This window comes from Bubalus bubalis, chromosome 1, assembly GCF_019923935.1.
Source record: "Bubalus bubalis isolate 160015118507 breed Murrah chromosome 1, NDDB_SH_1, whole genome shotgun sequence".
Lineage (NCBI taxonomy): Eukaryota > Metazoa > Chordata > Mammalia > Artiodactyla > Bovidae > Bubalus > Bubalus bubalis.
Genome location: NC_059157.1, coordinates 159,444,158 through 159,465,974, shown reverse-complemented (window position 1 = coordinate 159,465,974; position 21,817 = coordinate 159,444,158). Strand labels below are relative to the sequence as shown.

The 21,817-nt window shown below is 40.2% G+C and overlaps 1 protein-coding gene across 2 annotated transcripts in view; it reads left to right on the top strand.

Annotated features, from left to right (window-relative positions):
• Positions 1-2,182, top strand: part of RAP2B (RAP2B, member of RAS oncogene family) — a 142,883-nt gene extending 140,701 nt beyond the window's left edge. For both annotated transcript variants that reach the window (XM_006071490.4, XR_006552170.2), the window contains one exon: positions 1,739-2,182. The gene's annotated coding sequence lies outside the window, so the exon portion shown is untranslated. The remainder of the gene's footprint in view (positions 1-1,738) is intronic.
• Positions 2,183-21,817: the final 19,635 nt, after the last annotated feature.

The window sequence follows — 21,817 nt, the reverse complement described above, 5'->3', positions numbered from 1 at the left end:
AAAATAAATAATAGAGAAATACATATGTTTGAGTGTATGAACAGATGGATAGAATTCTGAATGCTGCAGGCACTCTCTGGATGGAATAGAGGGGGAGATGACTTTTCAGAGAAAATAACACCTTATTCAAAGACACATGACAAGGACCAAGTGCACTAAAAGTATTTTGGCATGGCTGGAACACAGGGTGTGAGTTGAGCTTGGAGAGAGCAAGAAAATGAAAGGAGATGACAACTGAAAGGTTATATTTAATAACTCACAGGAATGGAGACATCTCTCACTTTCTGACATTGCTGCCCTGCAGGAAGAGAGGGAAAGGGCCTTGACAGAAGATACTGACAAATTTGGTCTGTTGCAGTGATTCCTTTCAGAGTTTTGACTTGAATTGGAAATGTACTACTGAACTTGGCCAGATGTGAGAAACGCGTATAAAACCATTTTGTGTCATTTATTCATTTGACTCTTAAATCACGGTAAGCATCAGCTTCATGTGTATATTTTGTTTGTTTGAGCTTTATTGTTTATGAGGTTTAAAAACAATTTGGGGAGACAGTGAAAAGGCTTTCATTTACTTTGATAACTTCCTTATCTGTCAAGGGGGAACAATAATAATGCTTATCTGAAAGAGTATTTGTAAGACTTTGTTGGGTTTTTTTTGTTTGTTTTTAGTCGCTAAGTCATCTCTGACTCTTTGCAACCCTGTGGACTATAGCCCACCAGGCTCCTGTGTCCATGGGATTTCCCAGGCAAGAATATTGGAATGGAGTGTCATTTCCTTCTCCAGGGGATCTTCCTAACCCAGGGATCGAACTTGAGTCCTCATGTCTCCTACATTGGCAGATGGATTCTTCACCACTGAGCCACCAGAGAAGGACATTTGTAAGACTTAAATGACTTAAAATATATGAAGTGCTTAGGGCAGTTCTTACCTGGCTTCCCTGGTAGCTTAGATGGTAAAGCACCTGCCTGCAATGCAGGAGACCCAGGTTTGATCCCTGGGTCTGAAAGATCCCCTGGAGAAGGAAATGGCAACCCACTCCAGTACTCTTGCCTGGAAAATTCCATGGACAGAGGAGCCTAGTTGGCCACAGTCCATGGGGTCACAAAGAGTTGGACACGACTGAGCAACTTCACTTTAGGGCAGTTCTTAGCATCATAATTGTCAGCCTTTATCATCATTATAATCATTTGCTGCTCTCGTGAAGAGAAACATGATATAACTTAGTTGAAGCAATTCTACACTAGGTTCAAAACTACTGAAAATGTATTTACATTTTGCTGGAGAGACAGAGACACTGCCATTTTGCATTGTGAAGACATTGCTTGGTAATTATGATTGATAACAATTCTTGCATGCTTTTTAGTCATGGTGTAAATAGGCACACTCAGTTAACTGTGTCAAGTCCATTGTTTAAGAACAATGCATAGGCCAGAATATACCAGGCAGATACTGGGCAAAAGTGAAGAGAGAAATCTCAACAGAAACAGTGCTTTCTAGGATGAAGAGTGTGGGCTTTCCCCACAGCTCACTCTTGACATATTCATCCAGTTCATCCATGTTCATCCCTGCAGTGGCCCTGACTCAGTCTAGGGCTTAAGCCCTGCTCACCGAGATTCTAGGCTTCTTGTGGCCTGTGGTCTGCAACTCAGCTGGTCTGGAGGGCAGGAAGGAAGGGTGGATCCTCTCGAGATTTCCTGTCTTGCTGTGAGTCACTGATACCAAGCACTTTTCTTGCAGTTCTCTGCCTACTATCCGGAGAGCGGGAATGCAGCCGCAGAAGTCAAACCGGAACCATCCTCTGCGTCATGATCAAGACTCTCGCTGCAGTAAACAAATATGGTCTGCACCGCTTCAGGGGGCTCTCCCTCCCTGTGCAAGCAAGGAACTGAAGGAAAGGCTTGCCATTTCATTACCTTTTGTAAGAAGAGAATGATGACAGGAGAAAAAAAAAACCTCTGGTATCATTTTGGTGCAGTGGAAAGGAGACTCATTTTGGAGAAGGAATGCAAAATTTCTAATTCTGACTTGCCTGGGAAAGACTGTAAGCCTGTCTCACACCTACTTCCCTTCCATTCCCTTCTTGCCTCATTACATACAATCTGAAGTTGAACATGGGGTTTTGAGATTCTTGTAAGTAAATGTCTTGTAAATAAACTTTAAAGTAATTCTTGCTGTGGAAAATAATGTGAATAGGCTTTATCTTTGTAGGAAAAGCCGATCAAGAGGGCATGATAACAGCTGTGCTGCTGCTGCTAAGTCGCTTCCGTCGTGTCCGACTCTGTGCGACCCCAGAGACGGCAGCCCACCAGGCTCTGGGATTACCTAACTTCTAAGTATGAGCCTGCTGGAAGGATCAGTAGTAGTAATAATAATAATAATGAAGCTACTAAGCACTTGTCTTACATTGGATATTATACTTTATGTATGTTATTGCTGTTCCTCAAGCCCCCCAGGTCACCCATTTTACCAGCTGCCTTAAAACAGGATGATATATGCAATAGTGCTTTGAAAATATTAGTCATTAAAGATATTTTTATATAAAGTTATAATTATAATTGGGTTTCCCAGGCCGCACAGTGGTAAAGAATCCACCTGCCAATGCAGGAGACATGGGAATCTGGGTTTGATCCCTGGGTTGCATAGATCTCCTGGAGGAGGAAATGGCAACTCACTCCAATATTGTTGCCTGGGAAATCCCGTGGATAGAGGAGCCTGGCAGGCTAGTCCATGGGGCTGCATAGAGTCAGAGACAACTGAACGACTGAGCAAATACAGCAAACAATTATAATTAACCTTAGTAAAAATTCCATGGGCAATATTTTACTTAGGTTACCAAAGAACATGAGATACAGAGTTACTCACAACTAGGTTGAAATACCATTTTGTCCCCATATGTATTACTAAGTCTCTGTGGACCTCAGTTTCCTCCTCTGCAAAAGGGGTGCCATAACAGCTACCTCTTAGGATTATAGCATTCACAGGGACTATATGTAAAAACTCCACTTCTCTGTATTTGACACAATAGATTCACCACAGATATGAACTCCCCTTTCTTTTCCAGTTTTCCTTGAGATAATAGAATGAGATAAAGATCTTTAGAATCATTAATTAGGTATTTGATAATTTTTCAGAGTGCCTGCAGAAATACTGAGGAAGAGGAAGGATAATTATAAAAATGAAGAATAACAGAATAATATAAGTGAAGGAGTCCGCAGACCATGAGGAAAACAGTCTGGTCTCAAAAAGTGTATTTAGGAGTAGCTTTGTATCAGAGACTTGGAAAAATATTGTGATGGAAGAGGAATTATTGAAATGTAACTTTCTTTAACACTGGTCATAACCACATAACTTGATTCTAGGCCTTTGGTAGGGAAGTTACAATTCAGTTGTAGCAGTCAGTTTAAATTACTAGTCCTTAAGTAAGTGTCTCAGAAAACCAGAAACCTAGCCTCTCATGAGTATTCATTAGAGGAGAGAGATTAAGTTCTGTAGTGCTCACTGCTGTGCAATAGAGAATTAAATATTTTCAACATTTTATTTTGTTCACACAATTAGACTTTTTCTTTTACCCATGAAAGCTGGATCAGTTCTCAAAATGGTAATTATTTTATTAAACAAACATCTCCTTTTCTCAATTTCTCTCTAACTTTATACTTCAGAGAAGAAAATAACAAGTCAATACCTTTCTTATATCAGCACAGATTACTTTTCAGTATACTTCATGACATTTTCTACTTTTCATGAAAAATTTTACAGATGTGGAGTTTGCTGGTACATTTGAAAGACTGCTTGTGTTAAAAAAAAAAAGTCTTCAGAACTATCTTACCAAACACACCAGTACCACCCTGGTAGATGCCTGAAGCGTCATGGTTTTGTGTTTAGGCAAGCTTTGTAAGAGATTTGAGCTCCGTATTATCATGTTAGCCCTGAAGACTTAAGTACGTAAGTAGCATTCTTTTTTACATTTTTGGAAGTTTAAAACACTGAGTTCTAATTATACCTGCACACCTAAAAATAAAGTACACTTTGCAAAGGAAAGACACAAAGACCAGAAGAAACAGTCTTAAATAACAACAAACTTTTTACTATAAGGTCTTAATTTTATTTCACAGTATCTCTTAACAAAATACTTACTTTCTTTGTACCTACAATCTCTGATACAGAAATGGCTTAGTTATGAGTGGCAAATGGAAGACTATTTGACAAAAAATTGAATATATAATCGTGATAATTATCTTACAGCTTCAGGGCTTCCCAGGTGGCTTAGTGGTAAAGAATATGCCTGCCAATGCAGGAGATGCTGGAGATGCAGGTTCTATACCTGGGCTGGGAAGATCGCCTGGAGAAGGGCTTGGAAACCCATTCCAGTATTCTTGCCTGGAAAATTCCATGGACAGAGAAGCCTGGAAGGCTGAGCATGCATTCACACACCATCACAATCCAAAAATATGAGTCCACTTCTTTAAAAAGGATAGAGGGGGAGAAAAGGAAATGACTGAAACATAGTATAGCTTTTAGAAGCAGTTTACAAGATCTTTGTATGAGTCACATTTAACTAATGGCAACAGTGTTGGTTGTAGCTTTTATTATTCATGCATATCCTGAGGACATAACATAAAAGTACTTTAATACTACTAATATTGCTAAGCTTAACATGAGTTTCTCAATCATGAAAGGGGATTTTCTACTTGTTTAGTTCCTTATTCTTAGACTAAAATATAAGCTGTGCTTATTTTATTTTTCATATTTTGGTTATTTGATATCCTTGATCCACACAATGCAGGACCCACATCTAAGGAACAGAAATTTGCTAGTGAGTCACATGGAAAAGAAACTTGAGTGGTTTTCAGAGCAAAGGAATTTAGCAGTAATAATATAAAATAGGCAGATTCAGACTTACATATCTCAAGATTTTTTTTTTCTCTCTTCCCCTTAATCTTCCACATGTTATATAAAGTACATTTAGAGAGATTTTTCATTTCTAAAATAATTATGTTTAATACAGAAAGCAACAAAGGTCAATTTTGAAAAGTGACATTTTTTTCCTGCTACTGGTTTTCATTATAAACTTTTAAATATACCCTTAAAGTTTCCAGATTCACGGAGTTGAAACTTTTATTGAAGTTAAGATGGAAGTAAGGCCTAGGCCATAAAAGACCCAGTCATACTTAGAGAATTGGAGTGCCCACTTAGATCCTGAATTTGGAATCTCCCTTATACTACTAACCATCTGCTGCTTCTACTATTTAACTGAAAAGCCCATCTGCACTGTCAGAGTGAGGCCTCATTCCTCCCACTAATGGTCCAGCTTGGTGGTTAGCTTCTGATTGCATAGGGCCAGTCTTACTCCAAAATCAGCCTCTCCAGCCTTCAGTGACAGAGCTCCATGGGGGTGCAATGGTTCTCAAACCTTAATGTGCATCAGGACCATTTGCAGAGTTTGTTAAAATACAGCTTGTAGGGTGTCACCTCTAGAGTTTCCAGTTCATTCGGTCTGGGGTGGTGCCTGAGAAGTAGCATTTCGAACAAGTTCTCACATGATGCTGATGCTGCCAGTGGGAAACCACTAATGTGGTGCAAAGTGCCTGAGACTGAAAGCGAAGAAATCTTACCTTCATCTAGTTTCATAACTTCCCTCCATAAAAATACTCATGTGTGACCTCTGTGCCTTGCTTTTTTTGTTTTTAAAACAAAAAGGTTGAGCAGGTAAACTCTTGCTTCGGAATTTCTCAATGATTTTTCTGACCGTCTCACTTGAAAATTTACAGTGTAATTGCATCTGCAAAAAATAAAAATTAAAAAAAAGACTTATCCCAACAGCCACCTCAAATTGTGTCATCCAATGACATATCCTTTTCTCATTGAAAGTGTTGAGTGGGGGAGGGTTAGATAAAACACTCAGTTGTTTCTAGGGTATGAATTAAATACTTCACAATCAAATTCTTAGATCAGAGCTTCGCAAATGATGAGTGTGAATGAATTAACAGGTATGCCAAGATATTGGTCCCGGATGGGCCTGAGGCATAAGAGCTTCCAGGCAATTCATCATTAAAAGTGTCCCTTTACCCCAGTGTACCATTAAAATATTGTGATTATCTGTGTGCCATGGTATGACAAGCTTTGGGAAACACTTGTTATGTAAAATGACTTTGTTGCTTCATCTATTCTGTCTATCCAGCATTGTTCATATCAAATTTACTTAGGAATGAGGGCAGCTTGTTATGAAAACGTCTGATTGTGGTGTGATAATTTTTCTTAACGTTAGCTGAAATATTGCCACCATTTTTTATACCTTTTAGTTTGATATAGGAATTTAATTGGGGGAGGGGGTTGTGGAAGAGATGATTTGATTTTCCTGAAGCCACTTTGCAAAGCCATGTTTGCAAAGATGGGCACAATAAAGGACAGAAATGGTATGGACCTAACAGAAGCAGAAGATATTAAGACGAGATGGCAAGAATACACAGAAGAACTATACAAAAAAGATCTTCCTGACCCAGATAATCATGATGATGTGATTGCTACCTAGAGCCAGACATCCTGGAATGTGAAGTCAAGTGGGCCTTAGGAAACATCACAATGAACAAAGCTAGTGGAGGTAATGGAATTCCAGTTGAGTTATTTCAAGCCTAAAAGATGATGCTATGAAAGTGTTCCGCTCAATATGTCAGTAAATTTAGAAACCTCAGCAGTGGCCACAGGACTGGAAAAGGTCAGTTTTCATTCCAGTCCCAAAGAAAGGCAATGCCAAAGAATGCTCAAACTACTGCACAATTGCACTCATCTCACACGCTGGTAAGGGAATGCTCAAAATTCTCCAAGCCAGGCTTCAGCAATACGTGAACAGTGAACTTCCAGATGTTCAAGTTGGTTTTAGAAAAGGCAGAGGAACCAGAGATTAAATTGCTAATATCCATTGGATCATCAAAAAAGCAAGAGTGTTCCAGAAAAACATCTACTTCTGCTTTACTGACTATGCCATAGCCTTTGACTGTATGGATGACAGAAAACTGTGGAAAATTCTTCAAGAGATGGGAATACCAGACCACCTGACCTGACTCGTGAGAAATCTGTATGCAGGTCAAGAAGCAACAGTTAGAACTGGACATGCAACAACAGACTGTTTCCAAATAGGAAAAGGAGTATGTCAAGGCTGTATATTGTCACCTTGCTTATTTAACTTTTATGCAGAGTACATCATGAGAAATGCTGGACTGGATGAAGCACAAGCTGGAATAAAGATTGCTGGGAGAAATATCAATAACCTCACATATGCAGATGACACCACCTTTATGGCAGAAAGCAAAGAACCAAATAGCCTCTTGATGAAAGTGAAAGATCATGGCATCTGTTCCCATCACGTCATGGCAAATTGATGGGGAAATAATGGAAACAGTGAGAGACTTAATTTTGGGAGCTCCAAAATCACTGCCGATGGTGACTGCAGTCAGGAAATTAAAAGACACTTGCTCCTTGGAAGAAAAGCTATACACCTGTAGATAGCATATTAAAAAGCAGAGACATTACTTTGCCAACTAAGGTCCGTCTAGTGAAAGCTATGGTTTTTCCAGTAGTCATGTATGGATGTGAGAGTTGGACTATAAAGAAAACTGAGTGCCAAAGAATTTCTGCTTTTGAACTGTGGTATTGGAGAAGACTCTTAAGAGTCCCTTGGACAACAAAGAGATTCAACCAGTCCATCCTAAAGGAGATCAATCCTGAATATTCATTGGAAGGACTGATGCTGAAGCTGAAGCTCCAATACTTTGACCAGCTGATGAGAAGAACTGACTCATTTGAAAAGACCCTGATGCTGGGAAAGATTGAAGGCGGGAGGGAGAAGGGGATGAAAGATGATGAGATGGTTGGATGGCATCACCAACTCAGTGGATATGAGTTTGAGTAAGCTCTGGGAGTTGGTGATGGACAGGACAGCCTGGTGTGCTGTAGTCCATGGAGTCGCAAAGAGTGGGATATGACTGAACTGAAGTCACTTGGGCAAGAGTTCTCTAGCCTAACACTATCTTTTTTGTATTCAGTAGCTGTAAAAGGGGCTTTACGTGGTACCTAACAAGGAATCAAAGCATGGTGGTGATAAGCAGTGGAGGCTCCTACACATGTGTACAGATGTGCAGAGGCTGTAATTTTAGGATGGAGAGTAGAGAAGAATGGTGCTGAGATCCTTGGGTGGGACTTTCATATTTTTTGGAAGTGTTGGCAATAGGACCACCGAGATTTCAGTCTTCACTGGAAAGCCCACACAGAACTCTGGGTAGAATATATTTATCCTACTGTAGCCTCAAGACTGGAATGGCACTTTGAACAAGGTGCGTGCTCAAAAAGTAGGTGGCTTTGAATCACTTAGTAAAGGCTTGCCAAAGAATCTGTACTTTCTGAGAACACTATTATTTACACTGCATAAAGGAGTCCAAAAAAAAGGAAATGGTATGAAACAGAATGAAGCATTTTACTCTACAAACTTGCGCCAACATTATTCTAACCAGTTCTCCTGGCTCATCAGCTTGTTACAACTCATCTTCTAGGAAGGTCCAATACCTGACATTATTTAGAAAAATAGTATTTTGTTATCTTGATTACTAATTAGTCTTTTCATGTTTATCATCTCTTTTTATATAGTAACTTTCCACAGCCTTTCTGCTTGCTAATGCATAGTCTTAAGTTATTGCTTATAAAACAGTTTAAGGTGCTCCACGGACTCTAAGTGAACTGTTTTCCATCTCCAGTTGCCTGTTCACCAAGAAAAACTATGCCAAGCTCTGTAGCATTTTATACTGGAGCCATATGGCTCTCACACAACCATGAATAAAATCAATGCATAAAACTTATCATTTGGACTTCCCGAATGGTCCAGTGGCTAAGGCTCCACACTCACAATTCAGGGAACCTAGGTTCAGTCCCTGGTCGGGGAATTAGATCCCACGTGCCACAACTAAGAGTTGGCATACCACAACAAAGATGCTGTGTGCCACAACTAAGACCCAGCCAGCCAAATAAAAACCGATCATTTTTGTGGTAGTACTAAACTGATTTTTACCTCTAGTTAGCCAATCACTTTTAACAGTGGGAACAGAGATGACAATGTTGTAATCCTTGCAAAAAATAGACCATGTCCAGAAGACCTTTAAGGCTGCCCTAGCTCCAAGCTGGGGGGAAAATTATTTCCCTGGAGCTCAATTCCATTTTTTGCTTCTCTTTCAAAGTTCATTTCTCAGTTTACTACTCATTTCTGATAATTTTGTGTTTGACTCTGGTTGGGCAAGATTTCAAAGTGGCCAACCATGTATTCTTTTCATTTAAATTTGCTTCAGGGTTAACGGAATTTGAAGATCACTTTCTTTTCTTTTTGACAGGAGAATCATCCAGATGTACATTCCAGCAGATATAGAATTCCTTTCCTTTATTATCCACATCTGCTTTATGTAATCCAGCCCTCTAGCACCGAGAGAGGCAACCGTCTACTCATAATTTGCACATTTCTACTCGGCTGAATACAGTCCTTCCTGGTTTTTGTAAGAATGTTCCTACTATAATTCTCTTGAGTATTAAAAGCATTTGTAAGCCAAGAGACATAGTATGCAAATATTCCTTAAGAAAAAAAAAAGTCTAATAACACAAGACAGCTCCTTGCTATGGGGTACTGCCACCATCAACACCTTCATTCCCAAAGCTTCACCTGTCATCTCATAGTACTCTAGCTGGTTCTTATCTATCTACCATTCAACAGGATTTCCAGGTCCTGGGGGCAGGAATCCTGCAATACATCTTTTGCATCCTTTCTAGTGTCTAAGGAAGTACTGAGCATCACGTGGATATCCAATAAACAATTGTTGAGTCATGGTGAATTGAATTAAAAATCCCCATATTCCTGGTGCAGGAATGATGGAAGCAACTGAACTTCCCCCTGCTCTCCATAGTCTGAGAACCATCATCAAAAGTAAGGATTATCAGGTAAATAAAGATTACCAGGAAGGAAAAGCCAAAGACCAATGCAAAATACTGCAAAGAAGGGTTACAAGAGAAATAACTCCCCTTTAACCTAGTCCTTTCTGTGCTGCAGAAAGGGGATGTTTGGTAAATTGTTGGTGAAAGTCACAGTCTACATGGTCTATTGTGATTGTCACATGTTCCAGCAGCTTAGAGTAAAACAACTTTTTAAGCTTGAAGTTCTAATAAAAGTTCTGTGTTTATTATTTCTTTGATTCTATGATTGGTATATAAATAATGAAAAGAGTTTCTCCAAATCCATGACTAATTCCTGAATATGAATTCAGTGCTCAGACACTAGTTTTTACTGCACATTTTCCTCTATATTTAAACCTTGTGAGTGTCATGTGCAGAAAGTAGGACAGAGAACAGAGGTCTTCTGTAAACTTTAGTACTATCACATGGACTTCCTTGAGGACTGTGTGTTGGGTTCCATATTTTACAACCATGAGCTTCTGTGTTTTTTTTTTAATCTACTTTTGAATCTCTTGATTTTTAGACTTGTATCATAAAATCTTTCACTTTAGAGATTTTTTCCCCCCAGTGTTTAGTGGAGTAAAGAGCCTCTTATAAGTTTTCAATCAACAATATTTACATCATGTTGAATTGAGTTTAAAGTTTAAAAGGAATTTAAAAATTTTCCTTTCCAGGATGAAAGTTTTATATGGTATCTATGGTATAACTGAGTAATTATTACAAATAAAGTATCATAAAATATTATAAACGTAGTTAAGTAAAATAGCAGTTTAACCAAAAATAGATATTGCATATAAACACAGACAGGCCTTGGTTATTTCCTGTAACATATTTGTCATATAGTTTTTATATAAAGATTTTATATAGGGGCTTTCCTGGTGGCTCAGTGGTAAAGAATCCACCTGCCAATGTAGGAGACACAGGTTCGATCCCTGGTCCGGGAAGATCTCACATACCTTGGAGCAGCTAAGCCATTGTGCCAACAGTTGAGCTGTATTCTAGAGCCTAGGAACTACAGCTACTGAGCCCACGTACTGCAACTACTGAAGCCCACGTGCTCTAAATCCTTTGTTCAGCAGCAAGAGAAGCCACCACAGTGAGAAGTCCGTGTACCACAACTAGAGAGTAGCCCCCACTCGCCACAACTCAAGGAAAGCCTGTGCAGCAATGAAGACCCAGCGCAGGCATAAATAAATAAATAAGAGGGTTTTTTTTTTTTTTTTTTTTTAAGTCCTATACAGAAGCAGTAACCGTATTTCTTTAAAAGTATTTGGAATTCTTTATTGTGTAAGTATGGCAAGGTAGGACCATATGGAATCAATTTTTTTTCTTCCCCTGTTACATTGAGTTAAAAAAAAATAAACTCAATTTTTCAAATAAATCAGTGGAAACTACACAGAATATACCTATAGTGGCCTGATAACTTTAATTGTAGCATTGGTTGCTGCTGCTGCTGCTAAGTCGCTTCAGTCGTGTCTGACTCTGTGCGACAGAGTTGGCAGCCCACCAGGCTCTCCCATCACTGGGATGCTCCAGGCAAGAACACTGGAGTGGATTGCTATTTCCTTCTCCAATGCATGAAAGTGAAAAGTGAAAAGTGAAAGTGAAGTCACTCAGTCGTGTCCGACCCCAGGGACTGCAGCCCACCAGGCTTCTCCATCCATGGGATTTTCCAGGCAAGAGTACTGGAGTGGGGTGCCATTGTCTTCTCCATAGCATTGGTTAGTAGCATATTAATATCTTGGCACTTCCCCACCTCCACTTTAAGGAATTCTCTGTAATAATGAGTTTTCACCCTTTATAATAAAGCTTTTCTTGTCATGTAGATGGTGGTATTTTGAATGAATACAAGTGTATATAAAAGGTCAGTAGGAAATAAAATTATACCCATATGAAAAATGCTCTTCTCTAAATTACAAAAATTGGACTATAAAGAAAAGATAATAGTTTTAGTTTTCTAAGTTCTCCGTCATAATTTCATGACTCTTATTCAGCAAAACAAAAATTGAAATTAGCATCTGTTTTATTATACATACAATCCACTTGCAATCCACTGAATAGGTCACCATTATCTCTCACAAAGCTAGAACTAGAAATTTGCGATTGTTTAGCAAAACTGAGCTGGGAGCAGGCCTGTTTTGTTGTACTTGCCAATCTGATTAGCTGCTCTTTTTCATACACGGCTGCTGCTGCTGCTGCTAAGTAGCTTCAGTCGTGTCCGACTCTGTGCGACACCATAGACGGCAGCCCACCAGGCTCCCCTGTCCCTGGGATTCTCCAGGCAAGAACACTGGAGTGGGTTGCCATTTCCTTCTCCAATGCATGAAAGTGAAAAGTGAAAGTGAAATCGCTCAGTCGTGTCCGACTCTTAGCGACCCCATGGACTGAAGCCCACCAGACTCCTCCGTCCATGGGATTTTCCAGGCAAGAGTACTGGAGTGGGGTGCCATTGCCTTCTCCATTTTCATACACAGTAGGACCTAAAGCACAGGTTTCAAAAGCATGATCCAAGAATCATCTGAGAAGCTTGTAGTTATGCATATCCCCAGGCCCCTCATGGACCAGCAGAATCAGAACCTCTGGGTGCAAGGCCTAGAGATCTATATTTAAACAAGAGTCCCTAGTGATAATTATGCTCACCAAATTTGAAAGCCACTGATTGCAGGTTCACACTTAATAATTAAAAATATATATACCTCATCTTTTGGTTAAAAAAAAAGAAAAGATTTCTTTGGTAAAACTTATCTTTTGGTTTCATATTTAATATGCCTCTCCACTCAGTGTTTTTTTTTTTTTTTTTTTTTTTTCCTTCTTCCTGGGTTGGGAAGATCCCCTGGAGAAGGGATAGGCTACCTACTCCAGTATTCTTGGGCTTCCCTGGAGGCTCAGATGGTAAAGAATCTGGCTGCAATGTGGGAAACCTACTTTCGATCCCTGGGTTGGGAAGATCCCTTGGGGAAGGAAACAGCAACCCACTCCAGAATAGATGGCTTCCCTCGTGGCTCAGACAGTAAAGAATCTGCCTGCAGTGTAGGAGACTCTGCTTTGATCCCTAGGTGGGGAAGATCCCCTGGAGGAGGAAATGGCAACCCACTCCAGTATTCTGGCCTGGATAATCCCCATAGAGGAGCCTGGTGGGCTACAATCCATGGGGTCACAAAGAGTCAGACACGACTGAGCGACTAAGCACAGCACAACCACTCGGTGTGCTTCTGTTGATTTTTACTCTTCGCCTCTCACTTCTAAGTTTCATAGAATTTTAGAACTATGTGTGACTACAATCCTTTGATTACAGGCAACAGAATCTAATTCTGAATGTGTTAAAATTTATCGCAATTTGCAAGTATGTCAATGGCACCCCACTCCAGTACTCTTGCCTGGAAAATCCCATGGATGGAGGAACCTGGTTGGCTGCAGTCCATGGAGTCGCTAAGAGTTGGACACGACCGAGCGACTTCACTTTCACTTTTCACTTTCATGCACTGGAGAAGGAAATGGCAACCCACTCCAGTGTTCTTGCCTGGAGAATCCCAGGGACGGGGGAGCCTGGTGGGCTGCCATCTATGGGGTTGCACAGAGTCAGACACGACTGAAGTGACTTAGCAGCAGCAGCAGCATAAGTCAAAAATAAATCTGAAAACAGTGTTAAGAAAAGATAAGAATTAAAGTAGATAGAGTAGGAAGTACCTTTGGTCTTCAATTCCTATGTCACTTTATTCAAATTTCAAATTGTATTTTAAAAGTATAGGCTTTGCCTAGCATGGTCCTGTTCCCGTATCTTGGCCCGGAGAGGGAATGGAACTTTCAGGAGCCTTCCAGAACTGTATCCAGTGACTTAGGGGTGGATCTCTAAAGCAAAATAGTACTGGTACCTTTACAAGAAGACTGAAGAAAGAGTTTGGTACAGTCAAAAATAATAGATTCACCATGATGCAGAAAACTTTTAAATACACAATTTAAAGTCCTCATTTTAATCATTAAGTCAACTGATTCCTGAGAGCTAGTCAACAGATACTTATTACAAAGTTAGTATTCTGAGTCAGGTGTTAGGCGTTAGGGAAATTATACTGAAGTTACCAGAGGTCAGGAGTAACAAATTAAGGCTATTTGGGACTAACAGAAGGGCCTGTTTATGTAAATAAAAGTCTGAATCAGATACTTTTTAATTTAAATAGACTATTGTTTCTACTCAGCTGGTAAAGAATCTGCCTGCAATGTAGGAAACCCTAGTTCTATTCCTGGGTTAGGTAGGCTGTTTCTATCTACTAAGGAAGAGGGTAAAACACTGTTTGCCTTCTGGGTGTTCTTATGGGGCCTTAAGACACACAGATAAGGGAGCTTTGTGTGTGTGTGTGTGTGTGTGTGTGTGTGTGTGTGTATGTGTATGTAAACAGGATCTTCCCAACCCAGGGATCAAACTCTCATCCCCTGCATTCTCAGGAAGATTCTTTACCACTGTGCCAGCTGTGAAGCCCCGCAACTTGTGTGAAAGTGAAAGTCACTCAGTCATGTCCAACTCTTTTGTGACCCCATGGACTATACAGTCCATGGAATTCTCCAGGTCAGAACACTGGAGTGGATAGCCTTTCTCTTCTCTAGGGGATCTTCCCAACTCAGGGATTGAACCCAGGTGTCCCACATTGCAGGTGGATTCTTTACCAGCTCAGCCACAAGGGAATATAATAGTGGATTAAATAATTATTAAATGAATAAAATGACCTGATTACAAGTTTTTCTCTTAGTTAAGTAGGCAAGTAGTCTTTCCAAAATTATTTTGGGATTTATTACATTGCACTATTTATTTGAATAGATCCTATCATTTCAACCAATTTTTATTGAGTACCTAATGTGTGCTTGCTACTGGGATAAAAAGAGTGTTCCTACACTCAAGGACTTTACATTCATTTTCAGGGACTGTCTTTCTTCAGCAATAATGGAAAAGCAAACTTTAGCCTGGTCTTATATTGATTTATCACAAATTCAATGATTTGCCACCTAAAACATGTTTTTTGCAACAGGTAGTCCTGCCAGTCGAGTGAAATCGCATTTAGAATCAGACCCCATACCTGCCAGAGATGCTCAGAGGGCTCAACCATACCTTGTGTGCCCCATGACACAGAGACCCCACAGAGACTGAGACAGAACTGTGTTTGAGTGTCTCCTGAGGAGGTATGGGTCAACAGTGGACTGCTGCAGGTCAGGGGCTCTGGGTGTAGTAGCCCTGGGTATGGCATAAGCCCTCTTGGAGGAAAGTGAAGTCGCTCAGTCGTGTTGGACTCTTTGTGACCCCATGGACTGTAGCCTACCAGGTTCCTCCGTCCATGGGATTTTCCAAGCAAGGGTACTGGAGTGGGTTGCCATTTCCTTCTCTAGGGGATCTTCCCAACCCAGGGATCAAACCTGGGTCTCCCTCATTGTAGGCAGATGCTTTACTGTCTGAGCCACCAGGAAAGACCTCTTGGAGGAGGTCACCATTAACGCCACTATAGAGCCACCAGAACTTACACAGGACTGGGGACACAGACTCTTAGAGGGCACAAACAGAACCTTGTGAACACCAGGACCCAGGAGAAAGGAGCAGTGACCCCACAAGAGATTGACCAAGGCTTGCCTGTGAGTGTCCAGGAGTCTCTGGCAGAGGCGTGGGTCGGTGGTGGCCTGCTGCAGGGTTGGGGCACTGAGTGTAGCAGTGCCTGCCTGGGACCTTGTGAAGGGGATCACCATTATTTTCATTACCTCCACCATAGTTTCAGTTCAGTTCAGTTCAGTCACTCAGTCGTGTCCGACTCTTTGCAACCCCATGAATCGCAGCACGCCAGGCCTCCCTGTCCATCACCAACTCCCGGAGTTCACTCAGACTCACGTCCATCGAGTCAGTGATGCCATCCAGCCATCTCATCCTCTGTCATCCCCTTCTCCTCCTGCCCCGAATCCCTCCCAGCATCAGAGTCTTTTCCAATGAGTCAACTCTTCGCATGAGGTGGCAGGGAGGGAACACAGCCCCACCTGTCAGAGAAAATGGGATTAAAGATTTACTGAGCATGGCCCCACCCATCAGAACAAGACCCAGTTTCTCCCTCAGTCTGTCTCTTCCATCAGGAAGCTTCCATAAGCCTCCTATCCTTCTCCATCAGAGGGCAGACAGAATGAAAACCACAATCACAGAAAACTAAACAATCTGATCACATGGACCACAGCCTTATCTAACTCACTGAAACTATGAGCCATACCTTGTAGGGCCACCCAGGATGGACAGGTCATGGTGGAGAGTTCTAACAAAATGGAGTCCACTGGAAAAGGGACCAGTATTCTTGCCTTGAGAACCTCATGAACAATATGAAAAGGCAAAAAGATAGGACAATGAATGATGAACTCCCCAGGTCAGTAGGTGCCTAACATGTTACTGGAGATCAGTGGAGAAATAACTCCAGAAAGAATGAAGAGATGTGAGAGTTGGACTATAAAGAAAGCTGAGCACTGAAGATTGAGAGCCCCTTGAACAGCTAGAAGATCCAACAAGTCCATCCTAAAGGAAATCAGTCCTGAATATTCACTGGAAGGACTGATTCTGAAAGTAAAACTCCAATACTTTGGCCACCTGATGCAAAGAACTGACTCATTTGAAAAGACCCTCATGCTGGGAAAGACTAAAGGCAGGAGGAGGGGTACAACAGAGGATGAGATGGTTGGATGGCATCACCGATTCACTGGACATGAGTTTGAGTAAACTCCGGGGTTTGGTGATGGACAGGGAGGCCTGGTGTGCTGCTGTCCATGGGGTTGCAAAGAGTCAGACACAACTGAGCGACTGACTGAAATGAACTGAGTCCTGCCAGGAATGCTCCAGTTCCTAACCATCCCACTAATAAATACAGACTGATCCTTGGTGTTTGAGATAAAAAGATCCTCTGGGTAGAGTTTTCTCACTTCCCCTCAAATTTAATTTCTCTGGCATTTATGCCAATACTTTTGTCCCATAATTGCTTACCTGCCTTGTTCCCCACTAGATCTTTCCCTCATCTTTTGGGAGCCAAGAGCCTCCTTAGACAATGTCTTACATAGTTTCAACCACCGTTTATATTCTGAGAAAGCTCAAATCTATGTCTCAGCTCCAATATCTGTTGCTTTCTGGATTATACAACCTGCTGCACATACAGAATTTCCAAATCTGATCTCATGGATCACTCCCTCACTTGTTTTCTCCCCTTGGAATCCTCAATTTGAGTGAAAGGTACTGCCTTCAGCCTAGATTTTCAGAATAGAAACCTGCAATCTGTGTCTTCCATCTCCTCCTTCCACATGTATTCAGAAATCCTTCACTTTAATCTCTTTCTATTCCACCCACTCTTCTACATCCCCCTCTACCACCTTAATTCATTTGTCAGAACTGCTGTAGTTTCTAAATTAGCCTATTCCCTATGGCCCACCTTCCAAAATTAGCAGAAGCCAATTTTATAAAACAAAACTATAAATTTTATAAAACAAAACTATAAATTTTATAAAACAAAACAATTTTATAAAACAAAACCCTTACCTCTTTTAAAAAACATTTTAAAGCTGCAAAGTAAATCATGCAAAATGCCAGGCTGGATGACTTACAAGCTGGAATCAAGATTGCTGGGAGAAATATCAACAACCTCAGATATACAGATGATACCACTTTAATAACAGAAAGCAAAGAGGAACTAAAGAGACTCTCGATGAAGGTGAAAGAGGAGAATGAAAAGACTGGCTTAAAATTCAACATTCAAAAAAACAAAGATCATGGCATCTGGTCCTGTAACTTCTTGGCAAATAGAGGGGTATAAAGTGGAAATAGTGACAGATTTTCTTTTCTTGGGCTTTAAAATCACCGTGGATGGTGAGTACAGCCACAAAATTAAAAGATGCTTGCTCCTTAGAAGAAAAGCTATGACAAACCTAGACAGCATATTAAAAAACAGAGACATCACTTTGCTTACAAAGGTCTGTAGAGTCAAAGCTATGATTTTTCCAGTAGTCATGTATGGATGTGAGAGCTGGACCATAAAGAAGGCTGAGGGCCAAAGAATTGATGCTTCTGAACTGTGGTGTTGGAGAAGACTCTTGAGAGTCTCTTGGACAGCAAGGAGATCAAACCAGTCAATCCTAAAGGAAATCAGTCCTGAATATTCATTGGAAGGACTGATGCTGAAGCTGAAACTCCAATACTTTAGCCACCTGATGCAAACTGATTCATTTGAAAAGACCCTGATCCTGAGAAAGACTGAGGGCAAGAGGAGGGCAAAAGAGAATGAGGCAAGGGGGTCACAGAGGATGAGATGGTTGGATGATTCAGTGGGCATGAGTTTGGGGAAACTCAGGGAGATAGTGATGGACGGAGAAGCCTGGTGTGCTGCAGTTCATGGGGTCACAAAAAGTGGGACACAACTTAGGGACTGAACAACAACAATATTAAGGAGAAAGTTCAAATTCACATGCATTATATGAAAACATCATTATCTGTTCCTTCCTATCTGTCTAGTTTCTAGGTCTGTCAAAGCCAATGAGTAATGTTGGTATTCCCACCCCACCAGCCTGTTTCAAGTCCTTACCATTTTAGTGAAACTGACTTCCAACTGCCTTTTAGTCTTTCTCCTCTAGGTGTCTCAAACAAAAAATATCAAAAATTGATGTATAAATGAGTACTCCAACTTCCTTATCCTCTGGTTAGATAACTCTAAGGGTTGTGTCCTACATCAGCTCCCAGAAATTCACAGTGTAACTGATTCCCATGTATTCACATTTACCCCAGTGGGAACAGACTTGATAAAGTAAACTTTGGTGCTACTCTCCTTTGCTAGAGTCTTCCTAGTGTCTCGTGGGATCAGCACACTGCACTGACACTCTGAATCTTGTCTCTGCATCAGATTTTGAGGCAGCCAAATAAGACATCCAACATGTATCTGTTGCTTCTGCCAAAAAATATAACTTCATTTAAAAACAATGTCACGTTTTCCCTGAAATAATTCTGGCCCCCACCTCCCTTACCTTGCTAAACTATACTAATTTCTTAAAATATTTGCCCAAATACCACCTCTTTAAGAGAAACTTTTCTTAACACCAAAAAGCTTGGCCTGGAAGCTCTCCCTCTCTGTACCAAAGCATATCTATCTCATGGCAGACACCTTAATCTTTGATTTGTTCATCTGGCTTCCCTAGTAGACTGTGATCTCCTTGAGGACAGGGATCAAGATATATTTGAAAGTTAGGTGTGGCCCTAAAAATATAAGGGAAGACAGCACAATTAAGCTCACTAAATGTTTGTCTGAATGGTTTTTAATGAGTGTGTTATGAATGAATGAGTTTATAAAAAAATGAAACCAACAAGGGCAAATGTAATTCAAGGAAAGAAAGTCTATTGCTGAATGAAAATTTATGCAATTAATCTCAAGCTTCAGAAGAAATAGTTCTGGTTCATTTGCATCACTGTTATTCCCAGTAGGTGGGGATAACAATAATAAAACTAATACATCCTGAGCAATCCTTATGTCCCAGACGGTGTGTAAGCACATTACATATGTCATCTTCCCTTTGTATATGACATTATGATATTATTTTGTATCATAGTACACCTATTATATCAGAGTTTATTATGATGATGACTATTATTATGACTTATTATTAGTTCCATTCAACAAAGGGTTAATTATGTTCATGCTGGATATTTTAAAGCAGTTTCTTTTCACAAGAGTCTCAGAAAGTCCTATTATCCTTATCAAGGTGATGCAGAATAATAAATTAAAATGTTGGAATGAAGAAACTGCATGCCTCAGGACCCAGCCACAAAAAAAAAAAAAAAAAAAAAAAACACCAAATTCCCCGGGGCAGACTTCTGTTCTGGCCTCACATTGTTTTGTAACTTAACATAACCAGAACACTCTTGCTTTGACCAAGACGTTCCTAAAACCAGTTTCAGAATTATATTTTCCGAACACATTCAAAATTTGGGTTCACAATAAAGCAGTGAAACTACTACTACTAATTAACAAGTGTAATAAGCCCTTTTTATATCTACTGCATGATGTTAACTCCTGGGGATACAGATTTAACTAAGTCAGGATTCAGATCACTGGCATATGGTAGCTTATTTTGAATAATAGAGCCGACCCTTGAACAATTTGGGCTTGAACTGCATGGGTACAACTTATACTCAGTTTTTTCAATAAATATACAGGCTCTCAGGATATACAGGTATCCACGGGGTTCCACATCCATGGATTCAATCAACCACATCATGTAATATTTATGATCTGGATCTGTGGTTGATGAAGCCATAGATTTGGAGTCTGTGGATACCAAGGGCAAGTATGGGACTTGAGCATCCTTGGGATTTTGGTATCTGTGGTAGGTCCAATCCCTCTCAGATTCTAACAACTTTAATTGCCCTTTCCACCTTTAGGATCAATGACCAAAAAGTACCACTTAAGTCTTTTCTCCTGTACTGTGTCTAGAATTAAAAATAAAAATTGACTTGCTCTTAGATAATTTTATATTTGTTTATAGGAGTCTGTCTGCTAAGAAACTCTGGATGTATTGCAGATATCAGCATGTTTATCTTGAAATGACTACTTCACTTATGTCAAAACTGAACTAAACAACACTTTCATTTTTAAAAAAAATTTAATTTATTTGGTTGTGCCGGGTCTTGGTTGCATTATGTGGTTTCTTTAGTCACGGCATGTGAACTCTTAGCTATAACATGTGGGATCTAGTTCCCTGACCAGGGATCAAACCCAGGCCCCCTGCATTGGGAGTGTGGAGTCTTAGCCACTGGACCACCAAGGAAGGCCCTTCAACAACAGTTTCATTTTATTTATTGGTTAATTAATTTTGCTTTACTCTTCTGGTTTTCTCTCTGAAAGAGTAATTTTTTTTTTTTCTTTTTGAGGAAAGGAATGATGTTTTATCTATTTGTGTATCACCAGGACCAGTTATGGCTTTAGGTACCTCAGAAGCATTCTGTAAGTGTTTCTGTAATGGATTAAAAAACAAAACAAAAAAAACCCCCAATTCTCTAAAATGTTAAATTTCATGCTTTTAAGCTTGAAAAACTAGAAATGTTTTTGCAGAGTAGTTCTATATAAATTTTATCAATAAAGGCATTTTAGTTTAAATTCTGTGAATTAAGCCATGCCTTATTTAATTCCTACCCCTATATCTTTTCCTCCAGACATAACTTGAAATCAGTGATAAATTCCAATTCATAAAGCTAATCTCTAGTGTTACATCCGGTCTGCTTCATTCACTAGCTTTCCAACAATAGTCTGAAGTAGTCAGCATGTAATAATCAGGAAACCTTTACTGGCATGCTTCCAGGCCCTAGTCATCTTTTATGAGCCTTAACACTGTTAAGTCACATCAACTTAGGCTCAACCACATGAATGAAAATTCCACGATACTCTTAAGTCACTGTACAAGTCCACAGTTTATAAAGAGGCTGTATTTTGAAGTCTGTTTGTACATCAGTGTCTGCAATTTGGAGAGCATTTTCATAAATTTCCAAACCCATCAATTCCTTTAGTAAACTTTATTTAAAGATAGCTGAATTTTAAATGATAATAGTTGTATCTATAGTTATGGATTCTGGGTCAGGGGGTAGGAAAGGGGTTTATCAGAAAGAGATGTATACCCCTAGGGGCTGAATTGACCAGTGGAGGAAAGCCCCCAGTCTTTGCAAAGCCTAAGCAGCACTGCAGAGGGCACAACACTTTTACATTACTTCCAGGTCACATGAAACTTTAGGGGCCCAATGGCAGGACAAAGATACAAAGCTGGCTGCCCAATTTATAGACTTGCAGAGTTTCTTTGGTCATC